The sequence below is a fragment of the Myxine glutinosa genome, chromosome 8 (genome assembly GCF_964187855.1).
Source record: "Myxine glutinosa chromosome 8, kmMyxGlut1.1, whole genome shotgun sequence".
NCBI lineage: Eukaryota > Metazoa > Chordata > Myxini > Myxiniformes > Myxinidae > Myxine > Myxine glutinosa.
Window position 1 is genome coordinate 7,403,365 of NC_136268.1, and position 12,037 is coordinate 7,415,401.

The 12,037-nt window shown below is 49.4% G+C and overlaps 1 protein-coding gene across 1 annotated transcript in view; it reads left to right on the forward strand.

The window, feature by feature from the left end:
- Window positions 1–10,378: 10,378 nt before the first annotated feature.
- The window catches only part of LOC137432239 (transcriptional enhancer factor TEF-1), a 159,517-nt gene continuing 157,858 nt past the window's right edge, over window positions 10,379–12,037 (forward strand). Inside the window, exon 1 of the mRNA XM_068123993.2 lies at window positions 10,379–10,785. The gene's annotated coding sequence lies outside the window, so the exon portion shown is untranslated. The remainder of the gene's footprint in view (window positions 10,786–12,037) is intronic.

The following is a 12,037-nucleotide window of genomic DNA, read 5'->3' on the forward strand; positions in this document are numbered from 1 at the left end:
CAATATACACTGAACAGCAATAGAAACGTCACTTCATAAAAATAATTCCTGAACATTTCCCATAGAAATATCAATGCATTTCGTTTAGATATCTCGTTATTTACATTAGTCTGTATCTAAATTTAATCCTAACTACCGACAGTGGTGCACAGGTGGATAAAAACAGGTCACCAAAACGCAGGCAAGAAAACGACCATGGTACAAGGTCGTGCATGATTCCCATGGAAATCAAAATGCACGTGCGTCTCCTTGTGACTTTCCCTATAAAAGGCACCCCAAAACGTGTGTTCATCATTCGTCTTTCGATGCCAGCACCATGCCCAGACCTACGAGGATTCAGAGAGACCAGGCTATTGGAAGATTGCATGCTGGACAGACTGCACGAATGGTTGCCAATGCTTTCCATGTCAACGTGAGAACCATCTACAGGTTACAGGAACGATACCAGGCCACCAACAGCACCGATGACCGCCCACGCAGTGGCAGACCGAGGGTAACAACACCACGACAGGATCGACAGATTGTGCGTCATCACATCCAAGATCGCTTTACCAGGGCTACAGAAACTGCAAGACAAACAGTTGGAACCCACCAGAGACACATTAGTGGTGATACAGTCCGTCGACGTTTGAAGAACAGGGATGTCCGTTGTCACAGGCCGTATCGTGGCCCCATTCTTACAGCTCGACACTGCCGTGACCGACTACAGTGGGCCACACAGCATCAAAATTGGCGTTACCAGCAGTGGATAACCGTTCTTTTCTCAGACGAAAGTCGATACTGTGTTTCCACGGCAGATGGCAGAGTGAGAGTTTGGCGTAGACGTGGGGAACGCTACTCAGATGACTGTGCGATGGAAAGAGACTCGTGGGGTGGTCCAAACATCATGGTACGGGGTGCTATTGCTCTCAATCACAAGGTCGGTCCTGCGGTGTTCCAGAATATTGGTCCAGGAAGAGGCAATGGTGTCACAGCTGCTTGCTACATCGATCAAGTCCTCAGACCTCACGTTGTGCCACATTTTGGACGTCACCGAAATCATGTCTTCCAGCAGGACAACGCCCGTGCCCACACTGCCAGAGCAACAAGGGACTTCCTGCAACAGAATGGCATCCAAACCATGCACTGGCCTGCACTCAGCCCCAATTTAAACCCGATAGAGCACTTGTGGGACGAGGTTCAAAGAAGACTGAATGACGTTAGACCAAGGCCGACAACTGCAGCTCAACTCAGTCAGGCGTTTCTCAGAGTGTGGGCCCAAGTGACAAATGCCTTCATCAACCGATTAATTCACTCCATGTACAGACGATGTATGGCTGTCATCAACGCTCATGGGGGTCACACAATATACTGATTTTGACGTCCCTTGTTCTCACCTGGTCTTGTGTTTTTCTTATTCAGAACATTTCACATTATTGTTTGAACTGTGGTGACCATACCTGTAATGTTTCATGCTGATCGTAAATCTCAATTCGTGTTGATCATGACTTGAAAATAAAGACTCCAAAATATTGATTCTGACTGACGTTTCTTTTGCTGTTCAGTATATATATATATATATATATATATATATATATATATATATATATTGTTACAGTTTTTAGAACCTTCACTTGTAAATAATAATAAGCCTTGTAAATATCCACCTTTGTAAAGGTTGCACCCTAGTTAGGCCATGTACAACACGTAGGACACTGTAGAAACCTCTCTAGTTATTTCATTAGTCTATGTTTCAGTTAAGGGTCTGTTTCCAATAGTTGAATCTGCGTCGTATTAATTCAATAAGAGTCGGCCCCAAAGTTCCTTTCAAAAGTGGTGCGAGTGGTTTTCTATCCCGCAAGCCGCCATAAGCCACGCGGCCAAGTTGGATAAGAAGGGGGAGGAGCGCCAGGAACGAAGGCATGGCCCATCAACGCACCATCGAAGGGCGGAGTCCGGGAGCCCTCGCGACCAATCAGGGTCGAGGCGAGCTCACCGGTGGGTGTGTCCTAAAAGCGGCGGCTTGATACGTAAAAGCCCGATATAAGCACCGCCGGGGACTACTTCGAGAGATGTGCCCAGGAGAACGAGAGAGCCAGATGAGCCCAGTGGATGGTAAGAGAAGATGAGCAAGAGCAAAGAGAGAGAGAGAGAGAGAGAGAGAGAGAGAGAGAGAGAGAGAGAGAGAGAGAGAGAGAGAGAGAGAGGGTCGGTCCGCTACCACGACGATAATAATCGCGCTGCTTGCCGGGTTTCGCCGCGAACCCAAGACGTGGACCGGAGTGGAGTGTGCACCTGGAGCGGGACCTCGACGCCTGTGCCATCTGCCGGACCTCCCTTCCCTGCCATCTGCATGAACCTTCTCCTCCTTCCCACCACTACCCTTTTCGTGTAAGTCCGTTTGTATTGTCCTGGGCGTGTTAATTAAGAGTGTGTAAGCTTGCCCTGTGTCCTTTTACTTCCTCTACTTGTACATGCTTTTCCTTTCGTTTCCTCTTTCAGTGTAATTAATAAATCATATTTGTTCTTCCTACTCTGGTTTCCTCTCATCCGATCGCTTTTGTGATTTCCTCAATTGAGTACCGGTGGCACGATCAAAACCGCTCAGAATCGGGATTAGTCTTTTTGTTAACGGCTCGGATTTCAGACTGCTAACCGCTCGGCAAACTCCATCTTGTCCGGGTCCGAGCCGGGAATTGTATCCCTGCTTTGCGGAGGGATTGGCAAAGGTATTTGGGAACACATAGATCAATCACCCTGGCCAATCTCACCCCGCAAAGGAGCATGTAATTTCCAGGAACGGAGGGTCGGCCAGTGTAAAAGACAAGGGGATTAACCCCCCCTTGTTAAGGGAAGCGCCGACCTCCGGATCCACAACAATATATATATCGTTATGAATTTTGGGGTAGTGATATATATAGAGTTAGGTAGATCTGCAAAGGTAGGTGCTCCGGTTGTCGTGATAGGGAACCCCACATGTAATAAGTCTGTTTAGGTGGTTTGTTCGGATAAAGTGATTATTCGTCCCCGTAACAAGGGGGCGGGGCTTGTTAACTAGATTAGGGCATAAAAGTAAAATTCCCTTGTACGTCGTCCCCTCTGTGATCATCCCTGTGTCTCTTATGGCAACGCACATAGACACGAGTTAGGAATCCAGCCCCATTAGCGCACACACTAATTAATTCCCTCCTCATAATAAAACTCACCAGAAGCCAGTTCGGGGCACTACCGATGGAGCCACAGCCAGCTACAACACCAACTTGCATAGCAACACTCATCGGTCAGGCAGGCCGAGAGCCACGCCGAGAGGGGCAGTGATTGGACAAGGCACCACCAATAGGGACACAAGGCAGGATGAAGGCCGCCGATTGGCAGAATAAGGAAGGACTGGTGATTGGCCGGTGGAGGGGCATGAAGCTTCCTTCGGATTGGAGGACGCGAGGGGCGAGCAAGAAGTGACGCACTGATTGAAAGAGAGAGTGAGATGACGTCAGGAGGGGTTGATAAAAAGTAAGGAGAGACCGACATTTTCCCTCTTGCGCTTGGCTCTTCTGTCCTCTGGTTCTGGATTCCTTTGTGCACGGATGTCCTTCTCCTTGCCGTAGACTCTTTTCCCTGTTTCTCCTGCTGCCCCTCATGCCTTCCTAGACCATCGACTCTCTCCTTTGGTTCCGGACATTGTGAGCAATTGCGCGGGGGCGCAAGGCTTGCCGCTCTGCAGCATACATTGGCCCAGCAGCACGCAAGCAGGGGCGCTGGTTCGCGTTACCCCAGTCGACAGCGACGTCCTCCACTGAGACTTACAAGTAATTAATAGACGTACTCACAGGGGTCGACCAATACTTCACTTTGATGAGGGTATACCATCCAGTAGTGTTTTTCATTTTATATACGGTACAGTACATATATATATATATTTTTTCATACAGTACTACTACTAGCAGACTGGTTCGCGCCAACGACTGGTTGGCCTTCTTCCCGCCAACCGGAGCCGTGTTTGGGCGACGTGCTCGAACCTGATGATCCCTGACGCTGTAGCCAGACGGAGATAAGCTCACACCACACACAACGGTTCCTTTCATTTATATCCTCCCCTGTCTGTTGGTTACGTCTGGTGTAAGAGCGCTCATTAGGGGATTTTAGTTACCGGTGCATTCATTGTTTTCGGGGTCTGCCAATAAAGCCGGTTTTATTTTTGCACATAAAAGCGTTTTCGTGTGAATTATTTTGCAGGTTTGAAGACTGTTCGGGACCGACAGGTAAGAGCTCCCGCTTCTTCTTCCTCTCCCTTCCCCCCGCGCATATATCGTGAGTCCGTGTTTGATCGTCGCCTCAAATTAACGCTCAATTGGTCATCCGTGGTGTGCTCCGTTTTAATAGAGCCGTCCACACGACAATATGTACATATCTACTATATCGGAGAGATGTCTGTCTGTGTCGCCATTTTTCTCAGAGATGGCTGAACGGATCTTCGTCAAACTTTCAGAGGTTCATCAGTGAGTGCCTGGGAGTGTTTCAGGCAAAATAAAATGGAAAAAAAAGTTCGTTTTTTTGGAGTTAAAAAAAAAAAATCGCTCGATAGTGCCTAAGCTTTTTAAAATTAATGACAGTTATATACAAGTACACATTCACATAAATACATACAAAACAATCACCAGACATTTGAACACAAATAAATCAAACAATTCCGGAAGTGTACCAAGTTGGTAGTACGGCTTCTTCTTCTTCCTGATCGGCATCACACTTAACTCAGAAACGTGATGAACGCCACATTCACCCACCAGCATATATATGAACCCCCTTCCTCTCCTGCCTCCCCTCCTCCCCTCCCCTATCCCCCCCCTACCTTCCTCCCCCCACGCCCCTCTTCCCTTCTTCCAGAGCTTAACCTTCCAGGTGAAGATCCAGAACCAGCCATTCAGCATGCCCAGCCAAATTTTGGTGACAATGATAGATGTTACCCCAGTCGACAGCGACGTCCTCCACTGAGACTTACAAGTAATTAATAGACGTACTCACAGGGGTCGACCAATACTTCACTTTGATGAGGGTACACCATCCAGTAGTGTTTTTCATTTTATATACGGTACAGTACTACTACTAGCAGAGTACCCACTCCCTGAGTGGGTCGAGTTTGCACATCACTTGCTGAAAAAAGTAGTCTGTGTTTTGCAAGAACACTGTAGATGTTTGCGTGGTGTGCGCTAAAAAGGTGCTAAATGATCTAAAGGGAACATTCCAATAGTAGTTAGTGTCTAAGGGGTCGAAAAGGTGTAATCTCTCAAGAATGTAAAAAGGGTCTAAAAATGTCCAAATGGTCTAAAGCTCTAAATGGTCAAGGGTCCAAGCTGTCTAATCTGTCTGAATGGTTTAATGGGCCTAAATGGTGTTAAGGTATAAGACAACTAAATGGATTCTTAAGGGGTGTAAAAGTGAAGGGATGTAAAGGTGTCCAAAGTGTCAAAAGGGTCTTAAATGGAGAAGGGTCTTTGGGGTCTAAGGGGTCACAGGTCTTTGGGGTCTAAGGGGTCTTAAAGGTATTGGGGGGACTTGTGTATTTTGGTAGTCTTAAGGGTGTTGGGAGTGTTATTGGTATTTGGGTTCTAAAGGGTCCTAAGGGTCTTAAGTGTTTTAAGGGTTTAGAGCAGCTTTGGGTTTTAGAGTATTCGAGGTCGTAATTGTCTTAAAGGGTCTTTAGGGTCTTAAAGAGTCATAAGCATCTTAGAGGTCTTTGGGGAATAAAGGGTCTTCAGGATTTTCATGGTCTTAAAGGGCCTTAGGGTGGTTAGGGGTATTAAGGGTCTTCAGGGTCGATTTATTCAGATTCCGATGATGAGTCTTAAGGGCCTACAGGGTCTTAAGAGTATTGGGGGTCGTTGGGAGTCTTTATGGATTTGGTGATCTTAAGGGTCTTAGAGGTCTTTAGGGGTCTTCAAATGTCTCAGGGGTCTCGACAGTCTAAAGGATCGAAAGGTACATTTAAAAGGTCAACTTAGGCCAAAGGTCAAGAACTTTGCCAAATTTCTAAAATTGTCAATTTTCATCCAATCGACTTGAAATTTGAAGAGGATTTGCAGATTTGGTCACCGAATTCAACCACCAACTATTTATATCAACGTAGGTCACAAGGTCAACATAGGCCAAAGGTAATCCACTTTTTTCTAATTTCTAAAATCCTCAATTTTCATCCGATTCCTCAATTTTCTTCCGATCGATTCGACATTTCAAGAGGGTTTTCATATCAGCAAACTGAATTCAACCACCAACTATTTTTGAGATCAACATAGGCCAAAAGGTCAACATAGGCCAAATTTCTAACATTGCCAATTTTCATCCGATTGATTTGAAATTTGAAGAGGATTTGCATATCAGCTAATTTAATTCAACCACCAACTATTGTTGAGGTTAAAAGGATGCTCTACATTGTCATTTAAATGTTTTTTTATATTGTACATATAGATTTTCAGGTAGATAGATATATATGAAGTGAATCGGATGAAAATTGGTCATTTATATGATATTGGTATTTGATCTTTTGACCTATGGACCTCAAAAAAATAGGCTTCTTGCTTGTGACTATCTCTACCAGGGGGTTAAGTTTCGTGAAGATCGGAGTAAAATGTGACTTTTAGGCGAATGAAAAGAGGGACAGACAAACAGACAGACAGAGAATAACAGACCAGACCAACCAATATAATTGTGAATCTTCGATATCACAAGTAACAAACAAAGAAATGAAAAATCACTCATAGAGTGACATTTGGCAAAAGAGAACAAAGTAGAATAGCACTCAATAGAGCATCCTTTTGACCTCACAAATAATTAGTGGTTGAATTCAGTGACCTGATATGCAAATCGTCTTCAAAGTTTAAGTTAATCTGATGAAAATTGACAATTTTAGAAATTTGGCCTATGTTGACCTTTTGGCCTATGTTGACCTCAAAAAAGTAGGTGGTTGGTTTCATTAAGCTGATATGCAAATCCTATTCGGATTTCAAGTCAATCGGATGAAAACTGAGGATTTTAGAAATCCGGAAAAAAGTGGTTGACCTTTGGCCTATGTTGACCTTTTAACCTTTTGACATCAAAAAACATATAGGATTTTGTCGGACCACGAACTCTACGATTTGGTGAAGTTTCGTGAAGAACGGTTTAAAAGTTGTGGCCTATAGGCAAGTATAAGTGAGCGGACAGACAAACACACACACACAAACAAACCGGAGTGATCAACAAACTTGTAAAAAAAAAAAAAAAAATGTTCAGTAAAAACGGGTGAAAACATAAGGTCCGTCCACCTTCCGTGGCGAAGAAAATCAGTTGTAATAGGGTAACTGGAAATGAGGTTATGACTACTATTGGATGGGCATGGACATGGACTTCTTCGGGAACATTTTCCAGGGCCATTCCAAGTTTCCCAATCCGCCCCTGGCTGTGAATAATGCAAAAGGTTCTGTAGCAAAAGGAATGTCATTGTTTCATTAGATGCACATTCTGCAGACACGTCTGATATGTCTGTCCAGGCAATTAGACAATACATGGAAATGATCCAAATATAGTATAATGATACCATCTATCTTTTGATAATTGACATATACTCGCAAGTTTCCCGCATGGAATTCTAAACGGGGTAGGGATGGAGGTGGTATCAGGAAATTGATATGCAGGTCTTCGACAGTTACCTGGTTCCTTCCCACCTCATTAAAATGAAAATAACCATCATATTGTGGCAATGACGTCATTGTGCTTCATTTGTCGATAAAGAGACATCTTTATGAAGATTTGCAAGATTCTCAAAAGCTTGTCCTGCAAGTGTTTTTTAAAAAACGTAAAAATTTAAATGGTTCCATGATCAGCTTTTGATGAACTATAACGTTTTTGGACACCGATGACGTCATATTCCACAAAGGAAATCAATCATTTTGTCGTTGTTAAACCAGAAAGGACGAAATTATTTTGGATTTACCTTAGAATAACTTTACTTCTTTATTTTCCGGTTAATATGTACGTACGCAATCGAATGTTTCATGCAGTGCCTTGCCCTTTGCCCCTAACCTCTACCTACTAGCCCCTAGCAATTAGCCCATAGACCCTATCTCATTGCCCCTAACCCCTATCCCTTTGCCCTTAACCCTTACCCCCTCGCTATGAGCCCCTTGCCCTTTGCCCCTCGCCCATAGCCCTTCGCTGTTAGCCTTTAGCCCCTTGCCCTAGCCCCTTGCTCCTAGCCCCTTGCTCCTAGCCCTTCCCACTGATCCCCTTTCCCCTCGTCCCTATAAAACCCCTAGCCCCTAACCCCTTGCCCCTAACCCATATCCCCTTGCCCCTCATCCCTATAAAACCCCTAGCCCCTACCCCTTGCCCCTATATCTTTGCCCTTAACCCCTAGCTCCTTGCCCCTAGCCATGAGCCCCTCACCCCTTGCCGCTAGCCCTTTGCCCCTCGCCCCATACCCCTTGCTCCTAGCCCTTTGCCCCAATCCCCTTGCCCCGAGTCCCTATAAAACTCCTAACCCCTAGCCCCTTGCCCCTCGTCCCTATAAAACCCCTGGCCCCTAACCCCTTGCCCCTATCTCTTTGCCCCTCGCCATGAGCCCCTCGCCCCTTGCCCTTTGCCGCTACCTTTGCCACTCGCCCTATACCCCTTGCCCATAGCCCTTAGCTGTTAGCCCTTCGCCCCTTGCTCCTAACCCCTCGCCCTGATCCACTTGCCCCAAGTCCCGATAAAACCCCTAGCCCCTAACCCCTTGCCCCTCATCCCTATAAGACCCCTAACCCCTTGCCCCTAGCCCCTATCCCTTTTCCCTTAACCCCTAGCCCCTTCCCCCTAGCCATGAGCCCCTTGCCCTTTTCCCCTCACCACATACACCTTGCCCATAGCCCTTAGCTGTTAGCCCTTAGCCCCTTGCCCATAGCTCCTAGCCCCTTAAGCCCCTCACCCCTTGCCTCCTAGCCCCAAGTCCATTGCTCCTAGCCCCCTGCCCAGAGCCCCTAGTCCATTGCCCCTTGCCCAAAGCCCCTTGCCTCTAACCTTTTCCCCTAGTCCATTGCCCCTAGCCCGTTGCCCCTAGCCCCTTGCCCCTTGCCCCTATCCCCTTACTCCTTGCCCCTTCTCCCTCTCCCCTTGCCTCTAGTCCTTTGCCCATAGCCCCTAGTCCTTTACTCCTTTCCCCTTGGCCCTTCTCCCTCTCCGCTTGCCCCTAGTCCCTCGCCCATAGCCCTATTGCCCCTTGCCCATAGCCCCTAGCCCCTTGCCCATCCTAACCTTGCCCATAGCCCGTTGCCCATAGCCCTATTGCCCCTTGCCCATAGCCCATTGCCCATTGCCCATAGCCCCTTGTCCCTTGTCCCTTGTCCCTTGTCCCTTGTCCCTTGCCTATAACCCCTTGCCCATAGCCCCTTGCCCATAGCCCCTTGCCCATAGCCCCTTGCCCATTGCCCCTTGCCCATTGCCCCTTGCCCATAGCCCCTTGCCCATAGCCCCTTGCCCATAGGCCCTGACCCATAGCCCCTTGCGACTTCCCCTAGCCCCTTGCCCATTTCCCATTGCCCATTGGCCCTTGCCCATAGGCCCTGACCCATAGCCCCTTGCGACTTGCCCCTAGCCCCTCGCCCATAGCCCTATTGCCCCTTGCCCATTGCCCCTTGCCCATCCTAACCTTGCCCATAGCCCGTTGCCCATAGCCCTATTGCCCCTTGCCTATAACCCCTTGCCCATAGCCCCTTGTCCCTTGCCTATAACCCCTTGCCCATAGCCCCTTGCCCATAGCCCCTTGCCCATAGCCCCTTGCCCATAGCCCCTTGCCCATAGGCCCTTGCGACTTGCCCCTAGCCCCTAGCCCCTTGCCCATTGCCCATTGCCCATAGGCCCTCACCCATAGCCCCTTGCGCCTTGCCCCTAGCCCCTTGCCCCAAGCCATTTTGCCAGACCGTGTACAAGAATATCCGCGTCGTGACCTTGGTTCCTTATTTGGTATTCTCTCGGTTTTTCTCTGTTCGTGACGGACCAATGAAATTGTTAACAGGTGAACCTATGAACGTGGTGCTGGAAATGCGTGGTACGTTACCACGTGGTAAACGTGGACCGCGACCCTTTACCACGTGGTAATGTCAAATCACGTGCTTAGTCCCAATTCTAGAGTAAAGTACTCCGAAGTCCAAACTAAACAAGAGTCAAATGTGTCGCTGTGCAAGGGTGGTGCTGCATTCAGGAGCAGGCGGTAGGTCGTCTTAAGTACTCGCACTCGATAATGGGGATTTGCCCAAATTCCCACGGTATCGTTGAGCGTTGAGAACGCGTGTCCACGTTCGTGTGAGTTTCGCCAATTGCGTACGGTTATTTATGGTCGGGCGGTGGAGCGACGGTGTGGCACACGCACCACACGCATCTGCAGTTTGTTCGAGATCCGCAGGGGCGGTAAGTTTGAGTCAGATGCGGCTCCGGACCCCACGGGCGACCCCCCGCGACTCTCCCAAGCCTGGCGTCGCTCCCTCGCTTTCCCTCTCTCTCCTCCCCGTTCCTCCCCTCTCCCCATTTCGCCTCCCGCCCCCACGCCTTGGCCCCGTCCGCGAAGCAACGCGGCGTTCATTTCATTCCTTTCGCCATTCCTCGCATTCCTCGCCGGGGCCCGGCGACGAGCTTTCCCCGCGAACACGCTACCCTCCCCCTCCCCCTCCGCCCCCTCTCGGGCACCCGTCCCCCCGAGCCCCTGCTCCATCCAGGCCGGCTTTCCCGGGACCCGGGCCGGCTCAGGCCGTAGGGCCGACCCGGGTCGGGGTGTCCCCTCGGCCGGGGCGCCGAGCTCAACAGGTGGGTGAGCGCGCCGGGTACACAGAGAGGGAGATATCTGTACCGGTGCGGAGTGCGGACAGGTACACATAGCGTAATGGAAGAAGGGAGGGAGTGAGGGTCTGTTCCCGCGCTCGCGCTTCCCTCGTGCCTCGCGTTCTTCGCTCGAGCGGCATTTTTGGCATTTTTGGTTCTCGAGAAACAAAACTTCCGGAGCCGCGATCCGTGCAGTGAGTCCGGCGGAGCGATCGCGGCGACCGTGACGATGGCGACCGGCGCCAAACTAAAGGTCGGGTCCACGGATGGTCCGGAGATGTTAGACCGGGATTGGCGCCAATCCGAGCTGTCCCTGCACCTGGTGAGCATTTAACAGGAATATCAATAGGAGAAAGACCTCTCACTGTGCGTTTTGGACAAACGGTCAAAGATGGCTGCAACTCGTATCCTTCGAGTTCAGGGGGACAGGACGGGGAAGAGCGCGAAGGACGAAGAAAGTTTCGCACCATCGGGCAGAACCGGGAAAAAGTTTTCAGGAAGATCGAGATTCTATTGCTTCCTTATGTAAGCGCGCGGCGGATGTGGCAAAGGAAGCAATCAGAGAGGGAGACGTGGCTCGTGCGGTGACGAGAACAGGGTCGTGCAGGGACGAGAAGGGGGCTCGTGCGGGGATGATAAGAGGGCTCGTGCGGGAGTGAGAGGAGGATCGTGCGGAGACGAGAAGAGGGCTCGGGCGGGGACGAGAAGAGGGCTCGTGCGGAGCCGCGAGAAGAGGGTCGTGCGGGGACGCGAGAATAAGTCGTGCGGGAGTGAGAAGAGAGTCGTGCGGGGACGAGAAGAGGGTCGTGCAGGGACGAGAAGAGGGCTCGTGCGGGGACGAGAAGAGGGTCGTGCGGGGACGCGATAATAAGTCGTGCGGGAGTGAGAAGGGGCCGTGCGGGAATGAGAAGAGGGGTCGTGCGGACAAAGGTCGTGCGGGCGCGAGAAGAGGAGTCGTATGTACGCCAGAAGAGGGTCGTGCGTACGGACAAGAGCGGTTGGGTGGTCGTGGAGAGGGGTCGTGTGGGGAATTGCCCCCCACCCCTCTACCCATATTCACGGTCTCGAGTCCCTCCGACTCGCGGAAGTTCCTACAAAGTTTTCGTTAACTCTGGATGTGATATCCGCTCCAAAAGAAACCGTTTTACTCTTTGTCTAATGATGTAACAATGTTTCAAATGACCCTTGAAAACGGTTTTCATTCACTGTAACTATTATTCGGCTACATTTCAAAGCC